The 25,010-nt window shown below is 38.5% G+C and overlaps 1 protein-coding gene across 1 annotated transcript in view; it reads left to right on the top strand.

Moving 5' to 3' along the window:
• The first annotated feature begins 260 nt into the window (after positions 1–260).
• Positions 261–25,010, top strand: part of Naaladl2 (N-acetylated alpha-linked acidic dipeptidase like 2) — a 1,293,636-nt gene continuing 1,268,886 nt past the window's right edge. Inside the window, exon 1 of the mRNA XM_037207282.1 lies at positions 261–445. The gene's annotated coding sequence lies outside the window, so the exon portion shown is untranslated. The remainder of the gene's footprint in view (positions 446–25,010) is intronic.

Below are 25,010 nucleotides of genomic sequence, written 5' to 3'. Positions count from 1 at the left end.
GAGAAACCGAGGCACAGGCTTGAACCTGTATACTTGGTCTAGAAAACCACGCTCTTTTTCATCTTTCAAAAGTTTCATGGGATCCAAAGCATAACCAGAGGATGGAATCATACAGGGTGCGCCTACGTCTGGGAGGTCGCCTTGGGGCCAAGTGTCCAGTTCTGCGGGGCCCCTGAAAGCGCTCCTCCCCGTGCGAGCCGCTCGCCGTCCACCCTCCCGCGGCCCTCGGTCCGCCTTGGCAGCGCGGCTCCCGTGACTCAGCCGCCGGCCCGGCGCTGGCCCCGGCTGACGCCCGCGCGGAGGGGCGGGGAGGCGACGCTCGGCCCGAGACGGCCAGCCAGGGCGGGGGTCGCCGCTCGCCGCCGCCCGCCCGCCGCGCGCGCTTTACGGCTGCCGAAAACCGGCCCCGCCGGCCGCCGTACCGCAGACCCGCGGCGCCGCTCAGGTAACGCGAGTCCCCGTCCTCGTTCCGCGGGAGCCCGCGGGGCGCCGGGGCCAGGCCGGGCGCGCGCCGCTCGTCGGCGGCCTCCGCGGCCCCGGGCGTCGCTGCCAGCGCGGCGTGCGGAGCCGGGCCGTCGCCTCGGGCGCCCCTGCAGCGGTGGCCTGGGCAGCAGCCCGGGGCGGGCGCCCCCGCGCTCCCCGCCGGCCCCGCGCTCCCCCTGCTCCCCGCGCTCCCCGCCGTCCCCGCCGTCCCCGCCGTCCCCGCCGTCCCCAGCCCGACTTCAGCATCCCCAGCACTCGGTCTCCGTGTGCGCTGGCAGCGCCCAGCCCTGAACTAAGTTACTCGGTCGAGTTCAGTCCCGCCGAGCCGAACGGGGACGGAATTCAGGTGACGCGCTTCTCCTGGAGCCCGGCACTCGCAGCCACCCGCTCCACCGTGGAAGATGCAAAATTCAGTCCCTGCCCTCCGGGTGGGTGCTCTTTGTCCAAGATCTCAGAGCCGGGGCTATGTAGTAAGGGTCAGGAGATTGAAGGAAAAGTTGGATTTTAAGCTGGCAGTTAAGAAGTTCTTCACTTCTTTGTAGCCCCAGAAATTCTTCATGAAAAGGGGGTTTCTAAGGGATTTCTCTTTTACAATCTGCAGTTATCTCTGATCTCAGAATTTCTCAGAAATACAATTGTTTCGTGATGAGAATGATCTAATGCATTTTGATACCACAGAAAGAGTATTCCAGATTTTTTATTTGAATTCCAGCAAGAGTGAATTATATAATTTATCAGTTACGTAAAGCTTACTAGGTCACATGGAGAGCTTGATTCTTGCTTATACATATAGTTAACACATATCCATTGCAACGGATGCGTTGCACTTTCTAGTGGGAAATATATACAATAAGAAAAATAAAAGGGTGTACCATTATACACACTATGGAAAATATAAGGTTGGTGTGTTTAGCAACTTAAAATTGTCTTATACAAGAGTCTTCAAGAGAAAGCAACATATTTCAACGAACCTGACCAGCTGAGGGAGCAAGCTGTAGGCTGTCTGGGTCCAGAGCTTTCTAGGCACAGAGTACCAAGTCCACGGAGGCCTGTTGCTGCGTTCAAGGAAAGAAGTCTGTGTGGCTGCAGTAGCATTGAGGAGGAGGGATATATGGTTTTAACCTTTTCCATAGGGGCTGCTTGGTGTGTATACTGAACTATCGTAATACCTCTTAAAATAATATGAAAGGCCTTTGGAGAATTCTGACAATATAAGTGAACTGATGATCCAACACATCTGTTGAAAAGCGTCCCTGTGGTTCCTGTGTTGGGGCAGACTGAAGGAAAGTGAGGGTTTAAAGTAGGGACACTAATTAGCTCTTAAGACAACTTTCACTAGGCTGGGAAACTGCAGGAGGTTGGTGTGCCAACTAGATTAAGAATCTGGACTGGGCCATGAATGTATTTTGGCTGTCCATGTTATGTCAAGCCAGCAGTTAGTTGGAATCCATATGATACAGAATTTCAAAGGTGGGCAAAACAGTGCTACATTGTTATGCTAAAAGGAAGGATGACTGGATTGAAACATTGCTTATGCAGCAGAGAGGAGTACAATGCCAGTATTCATAAAGGAGTGGGGAACTCCTGATGGCGAGCCAAAACATCGATCATGTGCAGGTCTCATGCTGTGTGTTTGGGACTGCAACAGCCGTGTCCTGTCTAGAAGTCAACATTTCATAACACGTTTTCCTAGCCTCCAAGCTTTCACAGATTTTTGCCTTACTTGGTGTTCCCGGGCCTTGGAGTGTGTGATAAGGATATTCTGTCACTTATTCTCATTAACTACCACCCCCACCCTGCAGAAAACAAAACACAAAAAAAGCCCACCAGCAACAAATACTCTGCCCAATGCAGGCAACACACTTTTCTGGGAATAAGAACATAAACATTAGAAGGGAGTGTCACAATATATCTATTTACAAAACAACAGTAGTAGATTACCTCTTAGGCCTTAGTACCCTTCCAGTTGGGGCTTACCAGGTGTGTCTAATTCTTAACGGGGAGTGGACTCCAATCAGAAAATGACTTGTTATCTTTCCAACAGTTCTCATGAGCATTAGCTAGTAGGAAGGAAGCTTCAAGCTCCGTTCCATGTTCATATCTCTGTGTGCTCTAACCAAAGTCTGTGGCGTCTTCAGCAACAGGTCTTACCTATTGTTCTGGCATGCAGCCAAGAGCAGTGGCGACTGTATTCATTGGGGGGCTTCTGGGGAGCCTTTAGCAAACAACTTATTGAGAATTACTTTGTTTAAAATCCTGTGACATCTGGGCATAGCTTTATCCACCATTCAGGGTACCTCTGTTAAAACTCATTTTTAAAATGATATATTTCAGTTAGTTTATAAGGGGTAGGCCCCTACATGGCTTTCTCATGCATCCTTAGTTTCGGTTCGTCATTCCTTCACTGCCAGCTTCCTCTCTGCCCCCCACCATCTCTGTTTAAACCTTTTTATCTCTAGTGTTTCCTTCCTACCCAGATGTCTGTATCACATGTGACTTTCTTCTCCCTCCTCATCAAGTTCTCATCAGTCTTGACTCCTTTCCTGCTTCCAGACCTGTGCAGATATTCCAGTCAAGCACAGAAACATAAAATTCAAAGCTAGGAAGGATACACGAGAGAGACTATGGTATTTGTCTTTCTGAGATGCCTTACTCATTCAATATATTTTCTCTTTAGTGATGAATAGAGTTATATTTTCAATAGGTACCACATTTTCAATATTTGTTAGTTTATGGACATCGAGGTTGATTTTATTCCCTAGCTACAGTGAATAGGCCAGCATTTAACATGGATATTAATCTGTAAGAGGACATAGAGTCCTGGCATATGGGCAGGAACTGTATAGCTGGGTCATATGGTAGTTTTATATTTTGTTTTTTGAGAACCTTGTAGACGGATTCCCATACTGCTGTAGCAGTTTACATTCTCACCAGCATTGCATGAAGACACCCTTTCCCCACATCCTCACTAGCATCTGTCCTTTTGTTTTTTTCCTGATAATAGCTATTTTGATGGGAGTGAGATGGAAAGTTGTTTTAATTTGTGATTCTCGATGTTGAACATATTTAAACGTGTTTATTGATTATTATAATTCTTCTTGTAAAAATTCTGATCAATTTCATAGCCCACACCCCCATCTTATTGAGTTATCAGAAGAACGGGGCCTTGGTCCGTGCTAGGCCTGTGCTCTGTTGTGTTAGTACAGACCCAGCTCTGATACTCTTGGCTTTTGATGTACAAAGTTTGATGGAATGAAGAGAATTGTTGAATCTGGTAGTATATTTAAGGATGGAGAGGTGGCATTAAATTTAGGGAAATATGTTAGCAGAGATTATTTTCAACCTGGGTTTTAAACATAATAAAAATTGACTGGATGCATGAATAGGCTATAGAGACAAAACATTGAGAACTGTCTCTTGGAGAGTGTATCAAGAGTGAGAGAATGCTTGCAGCTGGAAAGGTACCCGTTTAAGAATATTATCTTTTGTTTATATGGGCTATTTGTTGAACTAAGATTCAATAGGGTATGGTATAAAGTCTTAGGCAGCGGATGTAATAACCACTATGTAAATGACATTATCTCTGCTTTCACATTATTCTTCCTAGTAGAAAAAGAAAGGCATATTCAAATATGCCAATGAAATTAAAAATATCTTAGGACAATATATCTATTTACTGAGTAGTGTGAAGGTCTTAAAAATCAACATGGAAATTATCAGTTTGTGTCAAGAACCCCAGAGCACTCATCAGCCTTCAGAATCCACTGTGTGTTGTGGGGAGGAGAGGGGAGAGATTTCAGTGTTGGTGGACCATTGTGGGAATATATTGTAGACCTTCTCTCACATAGAGATGTGGGTAGAAGTTTGAGCTGCTTCTGTCCCTGGCTGTGGTGAGCTAGTAGCATTGCTCTTCTCCTGTCAGCCCTGTTTGTCTGGAGAGGATGGAGGTCATTCTGTGTCAAGAGGCTGCAACTGTGTCCCCTAGACCAAATCTAGCCTGTCACTTGTTTCTTTAAATGAATGTGTATCAGGACCCAATCATATTCACTTGTTTCTCTTCTGTACTTGTATGTTATTTAGGTAGCTTCCATGTCAGGATACCAGATAAATTGGTAACAATAGCTACAATAACGTTTTGCTATTTACTAAGAGCCAGTGTTTTTCTTTCACTTTATATGCAATAATTTACCTAATCCCCATCAAAATATTATCAGATAGTTTCTGTTGTTTTTACATTGAAAAAAATTAAGGTATGAAGTGAGTTAAGAAGGTTCCAGGGAACATCTTACGGGGCCTTAACCCTAGTCAGAGAACTACAGACAACTAAGGCATGCTAAGAGTGAGGAAATGGTCTTCCCAGTACCAGTGGTCAGTCATGATGTCATACACATGTAAGCAACAGATAGATTGAGCTGGCTTTATATATCTGCATATATATAACATTACATATATCACGTGTATAAATTATATACATATGAGACTATATACATTTATATGATATATATTATGTATTTAACAACAAAAAATTAGAGAGCATTAATTAGAGAGAGAGAGAGAGAGAGAGAGAGAGAGAGAGAGAGAGAGAGAGAGAAAGGGAGGATGTTTGGGAAGGGTTAGAGGAAGGCAAGGGAAGGTGGAAAATGATGTAATTATGATGTCTTAATTTCAAAACAGGAAAGACCTCCTCAAAATTGTACAGGAAGTAATAGAACCAGGTAGTCTTTTTTGAGTGTCTGTATCCTCAATTTTAATACATCATTATCATTGAGTACATAGAAAAATGCATGTCATGAAGAGAACTTTAATCAGAAAGAACTATAATGCAGACGTATTTGTGTTCAAATAAAGTTGTATATTATGAAGTTAAGATACTTACTAAGTCTGAATGAACATTATAGTTGAATAGTCAATGAAACCCAAATGTAAATAGAAAATTCTACCACAGCTTCCCTTTTTTGATGCATCTCTAAATGTTTTGAAAGCAGTATCTGTGTAAAGTCATTAAATAAGAAATGAGACTGCAAGAGGGCTTGACAGTGTTGGTCAGTTTTCAGGTGTCCATATACTAAGTATCAGGTGCAACTAATACACAAGATTAGGAGCTAAGGACCACAGCCAGAGTACAGTCTCAGTTCTGTACATAATGAGTACTGTATCTTAGCTTTATGGTATTTAGATTTTTTAGATTTCTTTCTTTCTTTTTTTTTTTTTTGTCTTCTGAAAGGCAAGGAGATAACTAAAAAGAATATCTAGGGCTCCCTACAGCTCAAAAATGTTACAGTTGTATAATTTTTTTACACTATATATTCGAAGAAATAGATGAAAGAACTATATGGGAGAATTAAGTTTGTTAAAGTAAAGAGCCACTTCCCCACTGTGCAGGTAAATACAGATGAGAACACAGAGACAATCACTTTATTCCTATAGCATCAGTGTGACTTACTTTCTGTTTCTGATTTATTAGACTCTGTCGTTCTATTTAATTTGTAGTTAATTAAATACCTGCCATGATTTTTTTTGTCTTTGTATGAGGAGTAGATAATTGTTCTCCTCTGAGTTTGTAAGGGAAGTAATCTTGATAAATTCCTTGACCCCTGTGATCTAGCAGCTTGTCTCATGTTTTCTTTAGCAAAATTTGTTTCATTGCTCAATTTGTCTGCTAGTTAAAAGCAAATGTATAGGTGAAATCAGTGTGTCTCTTTCCCACTGTTTCATGGGCTATTGATGTCAGATAAAATTGTAATTTCATTGTTTTGACATTTTGATCTGAATAGTACAGATATGAAAGGTGATTTATGTTGCATAGATGCCTACTATTTTTAACTCAGCATGATTTCCCCTAGCAACTTGCTTATAAATGCTGTATCACTTTTAAAAAGTTGAATTTTAATCATAAGGAATTTTTTCTCAGTTTTAATTACAAGGATTTGATAACAATATAGGTGTTCTACATTTTAGATTTTTAGTCTGAAAATCATTTTTGAGATGCTGTGAATCTTTGAAGAATAGATAATAAAATACCTTATTTGGTTATGGTGGGACCCCATGCCCACCTCTTCACTCTCAGTGTTGGGATCCTGTCTGGCTTGAACCTTTGCAGGCCCTGTGCATGCTAGCACACTCTCTGTGACTTCATGTGTGCATCAATACTGCTGTGTCTGGGAGACCCTGTTCCCTTGGAGTTATCTACAACCTCTGGCTCTTACAATCTTTCTGCTCCTTTTCAAAAGAGATTATCCCTAAATTTGAGGGGAGAGGCTTGATGAAGGCATCCCATTTCAGAAGGAGTGCTCCAACACCTCTCACTCTGCATATTGTCCATTTTGGGTGTCTGTGATAATTCCCATCAGTTGCAAATTAAAGATAATGACATTGTTGAGATTCAAGTAACTCATCATTATCAATTCTTCTCTTGACTTCATTTCTGACTGGTGTATGCATGTAAAAATCAGCTGCTCTTTTATTTTTTCAATGTCAAATGCAAAATTTAATTGTGTGATTTTTTTTTTTTGTATCATTATCAAGGATTCAATTTCAACCCAAACACAAAACTACATAATAGAAGCTTGATGTGTTTGTATTATAAAATAGACATTTTTACATGCTTCTGATTTGAACTCATCTAAGCATTTTTGTGACAAAAGTCCCTCACATTGTGTTTGGAACAAGAGCTACAAAACGTGTAAATTAGTGTTTGATTAAAAATGGCCTGTCCATTATACTTTTTGACATTTTTCTGTCTCATTAACTTTCTTTTTGTATTACATACATAGGTTTTGGAAGCAGTTTTCCTCATTGTGTCAGCTCTTTTCCTTTAATATTATTGACAAAAGCTAAGTAAGCCCCTCTTTCCTATCCACCCTCCTTCCGCCCATCCTCCTGAACTTGTTTTTAACTTTATGCATCTGTAAAGTTCAAAATTCTTACCTAGGATCGTCAGTGTGAGACACACACACTCACACACACACACACACACACACACAGAAAGAGAGAGACAGAGAGACAGAGAGAGAACAAAGCCCCAAACAAACAAAAATGATGCAGGGGAAGCCTGTTCCTAGAGGACAGAGTGGCATGAGGAAAACCACCCAGATGAGACACACTGAGACCAGTGATTTTAAAATGGAGGAAAATGAAGCTCTTTATGTTGCTTTCCCCAGTTACTTGCAAGGCTTGCATATGAAGAACAGCTGTGATGTGGAGAAATGCTGATTAGGAATTCTCGTCACCTTCATAGGACTCATTCCATCATTTTATAGATTATTGATTTCGCTGAGTACTTCACCCTTAACATGAGAAATACAGATGCTGCTGAGTTTAGGGTCTTCAGTGAAGGGTACTGTTGTAAACTTCAAAGATAGCATCTTTACTTGAATGCTGTCTTTGAAATGGTGTTAGACTGAAGCTTTACAAAGTGGGATTGGAGCTTCCAGTGACAGAAGTCTTGCTGTTTCTTATGTTTAAAGCTACCTGCATGCTGCAATGTGCACCTCTGTAGTTATGAAGTGATAGGAAAAAATTAAAGGATTTGCAGAGTTACCTTAACATGTTAATAAGATACTGACAACAGTATTAAGATTTAAAGTGAAGCCAGCTTTCTAGTTTCTCTGACTTTATAGGAGTATAAACATGTTTTGTTAACACATACACACACACACACACACACACACACACACACACACACACACACACACATCAAGTGAAAGTAGAAACAGCTGACTCTCTCTCAGTAAAACTCAGAAATAATTTCCAAGACAGAAGAGTCTTGGCATCAGGAATCGGACACGGAGACAAAAGCACACTGCAGAAATAAGTTAGCACTGGTCCTTTCTTGTCACTAGCCTCTAAATGTGCTTCACTCAGGAAGCCAAAGAGATCAAGCATCCTTTTAAGTTGGTGCTACTGTTTATTACAGCAGTGTGGGGAAGAAAGGGCACTCAGCATTTATAGCTACTTGAAGAGGTTTTGATAGAAAGATCTAAGGGATGTGTAGTACATATTTAAGGTCTGTTTGGATAATTTTCTGATAGAAAGTACACCTATTTTAGAAAAGTTTTATTTAAAATTGATTTCAGAGAACATTTTTTGAAAAGGAAACATTGTATGCTTAAAATTTGTTTCATATTAAGACAGTGCAATTGTCGAACATTCAGAAATCTGTAAGTCTATTAAAGAAGAGAAAAAATAAATCATTTTAATTTTTTAACGATGTGTATTTATTTATGTGTGTGTGCATTTCATGTATGCATGTACATGTGTCTGGGCACCCATAGGAGCGAGTGAGTAAAGGGCTGTACTTACAGAGGATTGTGAGTCACCTCATCTGGGTGCTGGGAATCTAACTCGGGTTTTCTGCAAGAGCAACAGGAAGTCAACTGACACACTGGGAAGTATCCTGAGTATATGAAGCCTCAAAGCCCGCCCCCACAGTGACATACTTCCTCCAACAAGGCTCTTAAGTGCTGAGCCATTTCAACCCAACAACACACTTGTAGCTTATGACCCAGTGATACCCTATATTCTGAACAGTTTTTAATCTTCTCATCTTTTTGCATTTTCTTCTTATACTTTTGAAATTATATTAGTATTTGCAATTTAAGATTTTTAACCATAGTCCATAGGTACTATCTTAAACATTTTAAAACATAATGCCTGGTCCTGACATGACCTGACATGTCATTCAGTTTGGTCATAGTAAGTTTTATTCTGTGTCAGCCATTGAAGCCGTTTGAACAAATTGTTTATTTTCTTCAGGGTTTCTTCACATGAGTGAGGTTATTGAAATATTTTAAAGAGAAAATTAGTTTTCTCTTTCTTCCTTCTTTTTCCTTCAGTACGTGCTAACTGATTCTTGCAATGCTTCTCGCCCTCTTCTTTCTACTTTGCAAATCTTGTTCTATATACCGCTATGGCAGCTTGAGAGAACTTGGAATAGGTATATCATAGACCTATATAGGCAAAGAGGACATGGCTGCTTTCAAGTTACCATGAACCTCAACAGGAGGCCATTTTTTATCTTTAGAGCCATACATACACTTTGTGACAATCTTTGTGAAGATTTAAATACAAAGTGTGGCATGAAGAAGTGCTTATTTATGCTGCAGGTTTTTTTTTCTAGTATTACACATTTTTATCATAGTTATATGCAAAACTAGTATTTCATGCCATTAATAGTAAGGCTCTGTGAATTTAGTATTGATTTTTATGAATAATTTACTTCTTACTGATCTCAAGAGTACAGCAGTTTCTCCATATTATGTTCTAAACATCCTATTGGTTACCAACCCATATCTGAGTTTAATAATTCTTTTCAATAAAATTCATCACTTTGTAGAATAAGGTAAGTACCACTGTAGACTCTACCATGGAAAGAAAAAGAAAAGATCTTTAACATCCTTGTGAGATGTGTGGATTTTCTCCTAACTTAAGTAGTTTTTATTTGTATTGGGAAAATGCTACAAGTTTGTGCTGGATTCGATTACTAATCAAAATATATATTTCTTTGGGACCAATTTCTTCCCTCAAAATTCTTTTTATTTGACATCATTATATTTTATTTAAAAAATATATGTGAAAAACATCTCACTGAAGTGTTGAAATGATTTCTGGGAAGATAAAATGTGTATTTATTAATTAAAATCTATACTTATCAACCTGTTTTTAGAATAACATTTGAATTTCTATATGATAGTTCTTTTATTCACCCTAAAAAACTTAGAAGACAACAGAACTTTCCAATAGCTCCCTCAAGACCCTGTGTGTTTGTTTACATGTCTGTGTGTGGGTGAGATAATTGCTTCTTGAGTATCTAAGATTACAATAATGCACAAATACCTGTCATTTCATTAAAAGAGTAATTTGTGGTGGAAAATGCATTTTGTGTTATGGTTATATTAACTTAATATTTTTCATATAAAACGTGGTGTTTTTAGAGTTTTTTTTTAATGTAACAATACTTTTAGTTTTTGTTACATGGTCATTTAATGCCATTGTTTTCTAGAGAACACATAAGAAAATAAAAAAAAATTCAATTTTGTTTTTGACTTTTTTCTTACACATTTCTTGATTTTTTCTTAAATATTATTCTTTTCTGTTATAAGAGCTTTTGTCCTTTGTTGTTGAAAAATCCTTTAGGGCTCACCATGAACAGCTTATTATATACTTGAGCAAGATTATGCAGCCACCATTTTCCAATAGGAAATCAAGTCAGAATTCCAACAGTTTCGAATTCGTAACAAATACGCTCACATCAGAAGCAACATTTTCTTCTCTGTTCTAAGTTGATTAAACAGATAGTCAACTTGCAAAGATTTAAGAAATAGAAAAAAGCTGTTGATCTACGAAGAGAGGGACAAAGGTGTGTAAGTCCTTTGAAAAGTGCTCTGACGGTGCTAAACTGATGTGGAGGTGTCTGCAGATGTTGTCCCTATTGCAATGGTGTGGCTCCTTCTGAACAATGAAAGGAGACCTGGAATCAAGATTGTGAGGAAACAATTTAGAGAATTAGATCTGTTGGCAGAGGGGTGTCAGTATATGCATATGGAGTAAGGATAATTGCTCTCAGCACTGTCTTAATGAAGGTAGGGAAGGAAAGAGGACCCTTGGGAATAAGTACTAGCATACAACAAAGCTAAGTCAATTCATGGTGTAGATTCAAGATGGAAAAGGATCTTACAAATTTGTGTTTTGTTTGTTTTTAAATTGATTTATTGATTATGAAACAGAGGTGCTAATAGACTTGCTTTCATTGAGTGGAAAATCAGTAACCATCTGCGTTATTGTTGATGCTCTGCCATGTGGCTGTCAGCTGGTTGTGAGCTGACATCTATCTTTCAGCTTTAGCCATAGGAACATGCAGAATTTCAAAGGAGCAATAGTCAGACTGACTGCCTTGACTCTAACACCCATGTACAATAAGTCACCATCTTTGGAAGAATGCTACACAGAGCAAACTTTATGTGGATAAGAAGAAAGGTCAGTCGCTGGGTCAGAGCAGAGGAATGGGGAAGGCAGAATCTGCATCTCAGCACATGGTCCTTTAGGAAAGAACAAACAGGACTGTGTCTAGCTCACTCTCTCTGCTCAGTATGCTTTTGACTTGCTGTTGCAAAAGCCTTGCCTTTTGGAAACAGTACCAGTATTGGAATGGTGAAGGGGAAGAAGGAAAGAATAATGACAGATACCATCTACGTGACATGTCATTTATAGTCCCACTTAGTGGAAAGACTGCGAGCCACTCTGAATGCTCCTTCTCAAGGAATAGCTGTTAACGGCCTGGAAAGACAGATCAGGTAACGAACACTTACTACTGCTCTTCCAGACTATGTGAGTTCCATTCTCAGTACCCACATGGTGGTCACAACATTTGCTACTACAGTTCAGGGAATCTGACACCTTCTTCTGGCCTCCATGGGCATTGCATGTGCATGGTGCACAAATATACACACACAGGCACAACATTCATATATGTAAATAAAAAATTCTAAAAATGAAATAGCTATTAAATTAGAATAAAAGAAAAGCACTGGGTTGAGGAAACTGTGAAAAATGACCTTCTGTGCAGACAAATTTCTAAACAGTCTCATTAAATAAGAAACACAGAGCCAAATACAGGGGTTCAAGCTGTAGAGATCAGAGCAATAACTGCCAACTAACCTTCGCTCACCACCTGGACATAGCTTCCCAAGAAAGCCTCTTCCTGTCTAACCTGCACCTTTATTGCCTTCCTGTTCTGCCTTCTCATTGGCTCTAAGCCCAGCCACATCACTTCGTCATCACTGCCTGTCTGTACAGACCTCCAGGTCTCTATGGTTGGTACTGGGATTAAAAGCATGTGTCACCACGCTTTGTAGCACGAATTGTTAGAAGCTCTTATTAATAAGAACAAACCTGAAGCCAGGTATTGGGGTGAATGCTGGAAGACCAGAGAAGCAGAACAAGCCACAAGCACCTCACCTTGCAAATTCCTCAGCTGATCTGATCCAGTTTCCTCAGACTGGATGCCTCTGAGTCCTTGTGCAAATGGATCTCAGCTGAACTGCTGCTCAAAAGCCTAAAAGCTTAACCGACTCTAGTTCCTGGTTTTCATGCCTCATATAACTTTCTGCTTCCAGGCATCACTTCCTGGGATTAAAGGTGTGTGTCACCATGCCTGGCTGTTTCCAGTGTGGCTTTGAACTCACAGAGATCTGGATGGATCTCTGCCTCCAGAATGCTAGGATTAAAGGCATGTGTGCCACCATTTTCTGGCCTCTATGTCTGTCTAGTGGCTGTTCTGTTCTCTGATCCCAGGTAAGTTTATTAAGGTGCACAATATATTGGGGAACACATTATCACTACAGTGTTTGGCTGTGTCCTTGAACACATAGAGGCTCTGCCTGCCATGTGATTGTATTAAGGGCATGTGCTACCACTGCCTGACTTCTGATTTTGGCTGACTGTGACCTCTGATCTCCAGGCAAACTTCATTTATTAACATACAGATAAAATACCACATTTCTGCACAAATACAATGTCACCACACTTCTGAGTAAAGAACAAGTATCCAGCCATCAGTGATGCTTTCTTCTAAAGTTACTGCAATGTTATAAGTCAATGCAATCAGTGCTCTAATACTCTCTATTAGCTTTTGCTTACTTTTCGTTCTTATTTATGTCTGATGCCTAAACATACATACACTCTCACTTCAAGTTTTACCTTTTTACACCCATTTTCTATTCTTTATGTATAGGTATACCTATATAGTTCAGTGTGTGTGTGTGTGTGTGTGTGTGTGTGTGTGTGTGTGTGTGTGTGTTTACAGACAAGAAAGTTACTGTTTATAGTAAAGACATTCAACATATACATTGATTTAAATAAGATAGGAGCTCATTTCTTCTCCACTACAGTGTGTTATAGTCCAGCATGTTGAAGACGTTATCAATCTCATATTCTTGTGCTGGGTAGTCTAGGGTCTCAAGTTTATACTGCTCTGTACAAGGCCAAATTTGGGTCACTCATTTGCTTGCATTATAATTTGAAAAAAGAAAGAAAGTGCATAGGTAAAGGCAAGTAATTTCATTTAAAACAAATGCTCAAAATGTGTACAGTCTCTTGGTTAGAATCTCCTCACATGATAGTAATGGCTGTAGAGGGCACTGGGAAATTCAGTTTCTTTGAGTTAAGAAGGCCACCTATTTAGTAAAGCTGCTACTCTGAAACAAATGAAATTGGGCTTTAGATAAGCACCAGTGGTGACCACAGGACATTCAATTTGTGCCATGCTGTTTGCTAGTTTTATCTGATTTGCTCTATGCGGAAGTTAAGGAGAGCATCAAGGAAGAAGGGAGCCTCCATTCCTGTTTTTCTGGTGTGTGCCTGCTGTGACCTAACAGCATGGTATGTCAGCAGTAATTAGTAGACTCCCAGTGGAAAACTTGAGTCTGAGGACGCAGGGGTTGTGTTGAAGGCCCACATAGCTCACCCCATGTGGAAACCTTTTCATTATTGGTCTTAAGAGAGTTTGGCTTTCAGAAATTTCAACAAGGGAACTTGGATTTCATGCACAGGCATTCTACACATGCACATTTATTTTTATCTGTAAATACAAGACTTTTCAGATTAAATATTATGGGATTTGTTTGAAGTCGAAGGAATTCAAGGACTCATCTATTCCTAATGATAGTAAAAACCAATTCTTTATAAACAAACATGTTAATATTTATGAAAATTTATGAAAAACTTAAACACCTTTTAAGACTGCTTGCCTGTTATACAGTTATTATTGCACATGAGATATGAAGTATTTATAAGATTATTTTGTATTTGCAAAGGCTAAATATAGCCCACATAACCATCAATCAGTGAAGATATTTCCATTCTAAAATACTGTATAAGATGATAATGAAATGATTTAAATAGTGAAATGTAAACTTTAAGATTTAGTACATGAAAAAACAAACAGTATAACAATGTGTTATAACATATAAAAAGTAATGAACTGGTATATATTCAAATAGGTCCTTTACACATAGAATACGTCAAAATTAGAAATAATATTTAGGAATTATACTATAAATCCTGTTTTTACTTTCTATAATAATTATTTTTGTTGTAGTAAAGGAGGTATTTTTTGTTAAGACAAATCATGAAGCATTTATTTTAAAAAAACAGTATTATCTAGTTAGTACAGCTATTTCTGAGGCATCTGTTCGCTGCCACAGAATTCTTGCTGTTTGGATGTCCTGTGTGCCCTTCACACTCATAGAGACTCAATTAGCTTTATGAATCTGTTCATTTCATGATAGTAAGTAAATTGTCTCTGGAGAAGGACTGAGGCCTGGACCTGACTGTAGCTGGTATGGAGATATACCGTAGTACACAAACTCTTTCTTAGAAATAAGCAGTCAAGTTACCTTAAGGAGTGCTGGGGTAAGGAGGATCTGCAGTTCCTACTCACGACAGTGTATCCATTGCTGAAGAAACACTGTTGTAATTCTGCCTTCTGGTCAGGTTGCTCAGTTTGCCCTCTTAATGACCTGTATGAATTGCTTTGTTACCCTGTGGTCATTATGTACATATAAGCCGTTCAGTTTCTCCTCTGGATGTTCTTCATTGGAGACATGATACCTTGAAGTGATCAGAACACGTAAGACAGATCTTATCTGCCTTGCTTTTTTTTTTTCATTTTTCTTTATTAAGAAATATTCTACTCACTCTACATATCACCCACAGATCAGCCCTCCTCCCTTCTCCCACTCTCCAGATCTCCCTCCCTAGCCACCCCGCATCCCCACATCCCCAAAAATCGAGGTCTCCCATGGGGAGTCAGCAGAGCCCTGCACACTGAGCCTAGGCAGGTCCAAGCCCCTCCCCACTGCCACCAAGACTGCACAAGGTGTCACATCACAGGCACCAGGCTCCCAAAGCCTACCCATGCACCAGCGACAGATCCCGATCCCCCTGCCTGGGTGCCCTCCAAACAGTTCGAGCCAAACAACCATCTTTCATATCCAGAGGGCTTAGTCCAGTCCCATGGGGGCTCCACAGCCACCAGTCCACAGTTCATGGGCTTCCACTATTGTGGCTGGTCATTTCTGCACTTCCTCCCATCATGATCTCGAAGTCCCCCACCTGCGGAATCCCTCCCCTCTCATCAGTTAGATTCCCGGAGCTCAGCCTGGTGCCTGGCCATGGATCTCTGCATCTGCCTCCATCAGTCACTGGACAAAGACTCTATAATGACAGGATATTTATTAGACTGGTCACCAGAGTAGACCAGTCCAGGCACCCTCTAGACCACTGTCAGCACTCCAAGGTGGGGTCATCCTTGTGGATTCCTGAGAGCCTCCCCGGCACCCTGCCTCTTCATATTCTCATTATATCCTTGTCTATCATAGTATCTCCCTCCCTGCCCTCCCACTCTGTCCCTGTTCCAACTCAACCCTCCCATTTCCCTATGTTCTCTTCCCCGACTCCTCACCAACTGCCACCCCGCCCCCACACACACACTCCCAGTCCACTCATGTAGATCTCATCCACTTCTCCTTCACAGGGTCATCCATGTGTCCCTCCTAGGGTCTTTCCCTGTTAGCTAGCCTCTCTGGAGCTGTGGGTTGCAGTCTGGCCATCCCGTCCCTCACATCTAGTATCCACTTATGAGTGAGTACATACTATGTTAGTCCTTCTGAGTCGGGGTTACCTCACTCAGGATGATATTTTCTAGTTTCATCCATTTGATTGCAACTTTCTTGATATCATTGTTTTTCTCTGCTGAGTAGTACTCTATTGTGCATATGTACCACATTTTCTTTATCCATTCTTCAGCTGAGGGGCATCTAGGTTGTGTACACACATACACACACATGTTAATTCTATACAAGAATGTATTAGTTCTTTTGGCTTCTAACGTGGTTTATTTTATTTTATTTTGGATTTGAGGTCTGTCAAGAGTGCCTACTAGTTCTCAATGAACTGTTGCCACCATAATAGTCACCTCTGCAGTACTTTTTAAAAGTGTTGTGCATAAAACTGCTTACATTTTTCATTTATTCATCATTGAAAATATTAAAAGGACAGAAAAGACAAAATGCTGATACATACTCAATTGTATGACACTTCTTTATGCTCTATCTTTCCATGTATTATTTAGGTCAGTGTTTTTCAGACTTCAAGATGACCTACAAAGATAGCTTAATGAAGTATAGTGTTTTTATATATAAAAGAAATAGAATAGTTTAAAGGGAATTATTTAACATTGTATATAGTAGTATTTTATGAAAATATTTAATATTATTTAATTATTTAATAAGGAAATTTTATATATCCATGCCTGTAGTATACTAGTAAGTGTAAGTACCAAAGTCATCACAGTAAAAAGAATTTTTTCTTTATATCTGTATCTTTCTCCTTTGCTCCTTTCCCTCTATCCCTCTATTATTTCCTGTTAGCAAAATTGGAATCCTGCATTGCACGGTGTCGAGGAACCCTCCTTTACCTCTGCTGTGAGTATCTTTCCATTGAAATCCTTTGTCTCCAGAGGCATCTGAAATAAAGACTATGCTGTGTGCTGTCCACAGGCCTCATCTCTGATTGCATCTGTAATTTGTTCTAACACTAACATTTTATTGCACATTTCGGTTGTTTCTGATTTGGGCCATCATAAATAAACCAGTGGATGTTTTTTTAACATCTTTAGTCACTGTTTTTTTTTTTTTTTTTTTTTTTGTGTGTGTGTGTGTGTGTGTGTGTGTGTGTATGTGTGTGACCTCTTCCTACACAGAAAATGGGTGGATGAAATGATCAGCGTTCTTTAAATCTTTCCATAAGTAGTTCCCGGTTCCCTCCAGTGGTGCTTCTGTCTGTATACACTCTACCAATGTCGGGGCTAATATACATCATGGTAGTTATCTGTTATTTATATTTTTAAAATGGATTTTTTGTAACATAATGTTAAGGCTTTACATTTCTCTCCCTTTTATTTTTATATATAAATTATTCTCTCCCTTAAAACTCTTGAGTCATTCTGAATCACATCTCTATTCTCCTAAAGATATATTCTACTTTCAACTTTATATAATTTATATTGTTATTTATAATAATATTTACTATTTTCACACACTTTATTATAACAGAGTCATATGTTGATGTGGGACCCTGACCCCTCCTCTATTCAATCTTGTAATCTTTTTCTCTGTGTTCTATAGTTGAGGACTGTTGTTAAGTTTTGAAAGCTTTTTTTTTTAATTGAAAAATCTTTCCTTTATAGTATATTCTGATCACACTTTCCTCCTTCTCCAGCTTCTCCCAGATTATCCCCATCTCCTAACCTACCTAACCCTTTCCTTCTCTCAATTTAAACAAACAAACATGAATGAAAATAAAACAAAAAATAGACCAAGAAACCCCCACAAAAATTACCCCCCACAAAACCAGAAATCTGAAATATAAAAACAAAAGACCAATAGGATGAAAAAAAAATCTCAGAACAAAGCAGTTTGAGACAAAAAAAAATCTCTGAAATTACAATTGAGTTTATTTTGTGTTGGGTTTAGGACTCAAAAGTGTGGTTGACGTATCCATTGAGACTTCATTAAAGAAAACTAGTTTTTCGTTTACCAGCAGGCATCAAATAGCTTCTTTGCAGATAGCTTCTTGGTTAGGGGTAGTGTGGTCTGTGTCTACTTCCCCGTCTCAGTGCTGGGGACCCTGTCAGGCTTACACCTGTACAGAACCTGTGCATGCTGCCACAGTGTCTGTGAGGTCACATGTGTGCTAGTCCTCTTGTGTCTGTAAGGCACTGTTTCCTCAATGTCTTCCATGCCCATCTGCTCTTCTAATCTTCCTGCTCCTTTTCTACATAGTTCCCTGATCTCTGAGGAGAGCAGTTTGATGAAGATGTTTCATTTAGGATTGAGTGCCTCAAAGTCTCTCACTCTGTACACCTTTTCCAGTGGTGGGTCTCTGTGTTAGTTCCCATATACTGCAAGTGGAAACTTCTCTGGTGATGGCTGAGAAAGGCATTGAATTATGGGTATATCAGAATGTTGTTGAGTCATTTTATTGCTATGTTTCTTTAGCAGAACAATAGTATTTTGTTTTTCCCTAGGCCCATTGCCTTCTAGCCTCATGTTATGGGCCACCCAAATGGTGTCAGGCCTGGGTTCGATCTCATGGAGTGGGCCTTAAATCCAGTCAAAGAGTGGTTGGTTACTTCCACATATTTGTGCCACTACTGCACAGCTTATCATGCTGACAGGTCATCACTGTAGGCCATAGGGCTGCTTTCTTTACTGAGTTGAGACTGTAGAGAGTCACTTTTTGCTGATATTACTTTTGGGATATTAAGAGCTATTCCTGCCTAGTCTTCTCAACTTCTCTCCTTCCTGTGAGGTCATTTTCTGTATCAGTGGAATTTGCTTTCAATGTTGGAAGACCTGGGTCCTGACCTCACATTGAAAAGACAAGTTATGCACCCAATGTATTTAGAGTGCTATCCACTATATGCATAGCTGAGGGACAGATTATCTTAACTGATGAAAAGCATATAAGCTGACAGGGCTTTTATTTTTTCATTTTCCAGCAGCAGATGAAGAGAACTAGGACTAAGAAAGATCAAAAAGGCCCATTTGTTTTGGAATTGAATAATTAGGTATTATTTAAAAGAGACTCTTTTCTTAATATATTTGTATTTTGAGGCAAATATGAAATAGCATCTCATGTGTCACAACACAATTTCATGGTTGTTGAATAATCTGTAAATAATGTCTAAATGAATGTAACTTTTTTGTGAAAATTTCTGTAGGCTATTGACTTACAAATTTTAATTAATAAACTTAAGATTCATTTAGAATCACTGAATATAGTCATGAGGTTTCAAAGTTTGAGATTTGCAGTCACAAGTTTCCACTTATTGGTGACATTTTAAGCCTTACAAGGAACAAGACTATTTGAAGAATTAGTGTGTAGTGGCAAGGAATAAGAATTAAAATGCATTTTGCCAGAGAGGTTTTGACCTCATTAATGTTTCAAACCAACCTCACCTACCCCTAAAAGGATCTATTTGAAAGCCAGTACTATTTTTACATAGTAATTAATGTGGTCAGGAGATTGATAACATCTGTGCTTTTGTAGTACTGTGTTTCTTACAAAGTTCTGGTGCTGTCACATCCTTCATTACTCATCAGGTTCTCCATATTCTGCATTTAAACAATCTCTCTTCTGATAAGGTACTCAGTGTCATCATGTTTGAGTCTGTGCTAGGCACAAAACTTAGCATATGGTGTGTGAAACTAATTCTGCCTGGCTGACCTGCTCTCAAGGAACTTCTCATGCACCATGGGTGTGGTGGTGGGATGCATATGCTTTTCCAGTGTTACATCTCAAACTAGGTGAAACAGCAGAGAATATTATGATTGGGGGGACCTAGCAGCCCTGACCATTGACACAGGCTTGTTTACTTCATTGTCATTCCCAATCTGTTATAAACATCAACCTAGGAATAAGACTTATCTTTGTAAAAATACATTATAAAGGAGAAAACTTAAGGAGAGAGGTACTATTTCATAAATAGTGTTCAGAAGTTTCATAAACTGTGAAAAATACTTAGATTCTTACCTATTAACTTAGTATAAAACAAATTCCAAATATATTATTTGAAAATGAACTGTAGTATATTTTAAAAAAACTCAAGCTATTAATAAGCTAGAAAAACAAAAAATTCCAATTTCTTTCTGCTATCAAGTGTGGATGTCTTCCCTAGGTCTACACAAGAATGGGCCCTTCCATATTCAGACATGGATGAAGGAGGGCGTAGAAGTCTACCCTCTCAATGCTGACCTGTTTGCTACTGATGAATTGAGGGATGGAGCTAGGGCACATAGATCAGTTATGTACCCACTGATGACCCCATTAGACCCCAATACTCTGACCAAATAACTACATAGTTGAACTCTGGTTCAACTAAATGAGTCACAAAATGAGATGAAGTCATGCATCTGGGAAAGGAACTGATGGGGAGCAGAGAGGGCTCATAGGAATGGAAGCAAGATAAGAGACAGTTCTGGGGAAAGAATATTTAGAATGCTTTGTATATATTAAAATATCAAAGAACAAATTTAATTAAAAACTTTCAAATATTTGGAAAGGAAAGACATTTCAAGATCAAAAGCAAGAGAATATGCCACTAAGGAGAAGATTAAATAACTGTATTTCTTTACACTAAACTAAAGCAAAAGACTGTCCACTATTGTGGAAAACAGTGTGGGTAATACTGATAGCACAGCATACGATCAATGCAATAGAGACTATTGGATGCTGAAGTAATAAACTATAATAAAATGCATGACTCTAAATAAGTATAATATAGTTGAGAAATGTGTCTTTTTCTTTCTTAGAAATGTATTTATAACAAAAGCAAAAAAGTTTTTTTGTTTGTGAAAAGGGTTTTTCTTATTAATGATATAAAGTGTTTTAGAGTATGTAAAAATCATATATCCTGTGAATTTCTAATATAAATCAAACATTAAGCCATTCTGCAGACAGCACTTGAAGACTTAATGTGTGTAGGCTCATACTAGCTGCTGAAATGCTGCATATGAATGACAAAATTGGTTTCTCAAGAAATTCACAATGCAGGAATTCCCTCTCTCTTTCTTCTTGCCTTCTTTGTGATGAAGGAGAAACTACCAAGAAACATTCTAGACATTTGTTTTATTGTTGTTTTCTGTGTTGTATAATGTGATGTTTGATACACTGTCTTGTGATATTTTTGAACTTCTCTTTTTGAACTTTGCTGTTTTTCTTCTCTCTTGTGTAGTTAATTTTATCTCCACTTTTCACAATGTTTTAATTTTTCCAAAGTTTATTCAAGTGGTCCATTAATCTTAAACTTTAAATTTATTCCTGTGCATGTAAATGATCAGACATCATCACAATTCATAAAACATGTTGTGCTTATTGCAAACTTGTTCTGTCGTGTTATAGAAGTGACAGTGTGGTCAGTATTTCAACAAGATACTCAGAGATAAGTAATAATAAATGCGAAGGTTATCTGTTATAGTATGTTTTTCTCATGCCTATGCACTGGCCAGTGTTGTTTTGTGAATCATACCCATATCAGCTTTGACTCAGTGTATCTAAGTATTTCAAATGAGAACCACTGTGAAGGGAACTTTTGTCTCTAAGGGAAATGTGGAAATTGGGGATCAGGTATCTTTTGAGCCAGGTCTGTAAAGGGCTTACAGTAAGAACTAAAAATATGTGAAAAAGAACAAGATATAGAAAAAAAAACATGCACATTTGTTAGCTTGGTTTCAAGATAAAGATATTATTGAATTTGTATCATAATTTTTTTGTGTAGATTCTGTCATGTAACAAACCTGGGCCAAGTACTTCCTGAGTCTAGAAACTCATTCTTACTATTCTTAGTTCTGTGTTCTGTATCTATGCATTTTCCAATTTTGTTTTTATTGTGTTGAAAAGAATGAAACCATTTGAAATAATCTATGACTTATAAGGATGGCTAGGGATTTAACATAAAACAGAAGCCCATTCACATGTGTGTCCTAGTAGAATGCTTGTATAGACTCTCTGAGTCACGTAGCAGTCTCTCCCTATAAAGCTGGTAGATGCTGACTTCTCAGAATCACAAAGCATGTTGGGTGAGCATTGGGGACATTGACTTGCATTAAGTTGCTGCTTGAATTGGTTAATTGGCTGTCTGCAGAACTTCATATTTTAATTTGTTTTTGAAATAATAGCAATTGCAAAAGAAATAAAACATTTGCTTCCAAGTAGGTATTTGCATATTGCAGCTTAGTTGTTCACAATCGATTATCAGAAGCAAATGTAGGTAAGTTCCCTGGGGGCAGATATTACCCACACATAGATTTCAAAGTCTCAGATTTTTATCTCTTACCTCCTCTCCCTTGATGTAGAATAAATGCACAGTTGTATTAAGAAACTACACAAGTATTAGTCTTTCGTTGTTATCCATGAGTATCTCTGTGAGAACTCTCAAAGAACTATTGAGCATTTGAAGGTGTGAAAATGGAAAGATATCACACATTTCATGGGGCAAAGTTATTGGATGTATGTGTACAAGCAGAGGGTGGTAGGGAATTGAGGGGACTCACATTTATCTGTTAAGAAAAATATTCATATGCCTAAATTACTTTGTGCTTGAAGTCTAATTTGACTTGATATTTCATATAATATCTATTTATGTTTAAAATAGAAATACCAACTGGTTCTGTTTCAGAAACTTATTTAGAAGGAGAAATTTTGTCTTGTTTTTCATGTTGTATCCTTGATGCATTTTAGTGTAGAGATATGTGTAGTTGTGAGATTTATAATAATTTATATTTAGCCTGTAGATAAAGAGACTTCCCCCTAGTGAGAACTTTTAACAATGTTTTTGAAAATCTAAGCATTAGACAAACAATGTAATGTTCTGTGTTTGACAAGTACAGGAATACCAAGGGATGACTGAGGTTGTAATTTAAACACTCCATGGTATATTAGAAAGAATAATGTTATGATATTATTTATTCAAACTGTGGTATAAATAAATCAGTAAAAATTAGATGAAATGGGAAATATCATTACTCCTCTATATAAAATATTGTGATCATAGATAGCATCAGTATAATAAAGTAACACATTGCTAGGTATCAGTTGAAAATTATTTTCAGTAGAAGTATTCATTTAAAATTACAATGCATGAATATTATATTTAATTTTATAATTCATATTTTTCACATATATTTCTTTCCATGCCTGAATATCATTTTTAAAATATTCTCTAAAGCACAACATAAACCTCTTTCTGAAAAACAATTCTCAATATCTTTTTGTTATAGTGATTTTCTTTTGAGGGAAGTAATTTTCAGCTTTTATAGAATTATCTGACATAGATTAATAAGTTTTATTCTCACTTCGGCCATGCTTTAATGTCTCCATTTCCTAGCATCATGTATGAAAGGGGAATTTTATTAGTCACACTAGAGTTTATTAGACATGATTTTATTCATGTGATTTTATGAGTTTATTTGAAATACATGTGGAATGACTGATTTTACTTAGACATTTAAAATTTGAAGTTTACCTTAAATGGTCCATCCTTGTTCATACCTTTCCTCAGCTTTCTAGACTTCAGGGTCTACAAGTTCAGCATACTTCAACTGGGGAAATATTTGATGATAGAATTTAAAAAATGAAATATTAATAGGATGATATTTGATATAGTATTATGGGGATTTCAAAAATAAATCTCTTCATACTAATTTTTCACAACACATATAAAATCCATTAAGAACAAACTGAGCTGAAATAGAAGAAATATGATATCTGTTTACTTTTGCAGTCTTGGAGTTACTGTTTCTTTTTCTACTCCTTATGTAAGGAATAGCAAGGAACATGTGTATGAGGGTGGCTATGAATTAGTGATTGATAGACATATCTCTATCTACGGAAGAGCCTGGCAGTCACAGAAAGGAAGATGCCAGTTATTCAAGGAATGAAATTGTCTAGGGCAAATAACTGCATTCAAGTTTGTCTAATTGAAGCAGACAATTTTCACTGCCTTGCAAACCCTGTCTGCCTGCTTAGCACCCCTTTCCTCCCGACCTCTCTTTGTCGTCACTGGTCTTTACAATGCTCCTACAGTTTTGCCTTCTCCAGAGTATTGAATCCAGTATGGCCCCTCAGGTATGCCTCTTTTCCTTAGTGATTTTGCTTGTTTCTTCCATGTCTTTTCTTTGTACAGCTTGATTGTTAATTTGCTTTTAGTACTGACTGATGCTCCATTGTCTGGATTTCTTTCTTCATCTACTTGCTGAAGGGCATCTCAGTTTTTTTTTGCCTGTGGACCACTGAGCATCTGGCTGCTGCAAGTATTCATGCTTTTCTGCGATGTATACATTCAGTTCCTTTGTGTAAACACCAACGAGTGTGACTCTTGGGTGCTGTGGTATGAGTAGTGCTCACTTTGTAAGGAATCTCTAAGCTGTTGCCTAAAGGTCGTACAGAATTTTGCATTCTCATCAGGAAAGAATAAAAATTCTTACTTCTCCACATTTGTCCAGTGTTTGTAGTTACAGCACTTGGAATTTGGTCATTATATTGAATGTGTTATGCTATTCTATTGTTTCAAATTATATTTCTCTCTTGCCATTTGACATGGAAGATCTTTTTGCATGACCATTTTGGAATGTATTGCTTAGTAAGGTTCCTGTGATGTATCTTTGGAAGTCAAGGAAGGAGCTTGAGCCCTGAACCTGGAGGCAGGAACTGATGCAGAGTCCATAGAGAAGAATGCTGCTTACTGGCTTGCTCCCCATTCTTTGCTTAGCTACTTTTCTTATAGAAACCAGAACCACCTGCCCAGGGATGGCACTCAGAGTGAGCCTGGCATTCCCACACTGATACATAATCAAAAATGCCCCCCCCCCCCGTAGACTTGCTTGCAGGCCAGTCCGATGGAAGCAATTACTTAACAGATGTTCCCTCTTCCCAGATGACTCTACCTTGTTTCCAGTTGACAAAAATAG

Source organism: Peromyscus leucopus, chromosome 6 (assembly GCF_004664715.2).
Source record: "Peromyscus leucopus breed LL Stock chromosome 6, UCI_PerLeu_2.1, whole genome shotgun sequence".
In the NCBI taxonomy this organism is placed as follows: domain Eukaryota; kingdom Metazoa; phylum Chordata; class Mammalia; order Rodentia; family Cricetidae; genus Peromyscus; species Peromyscus leucopus.
Note: the sequence above shows the minus strand (reverse complement) of the source record. Positions and strands in the feature narration are given on the sequence as shown.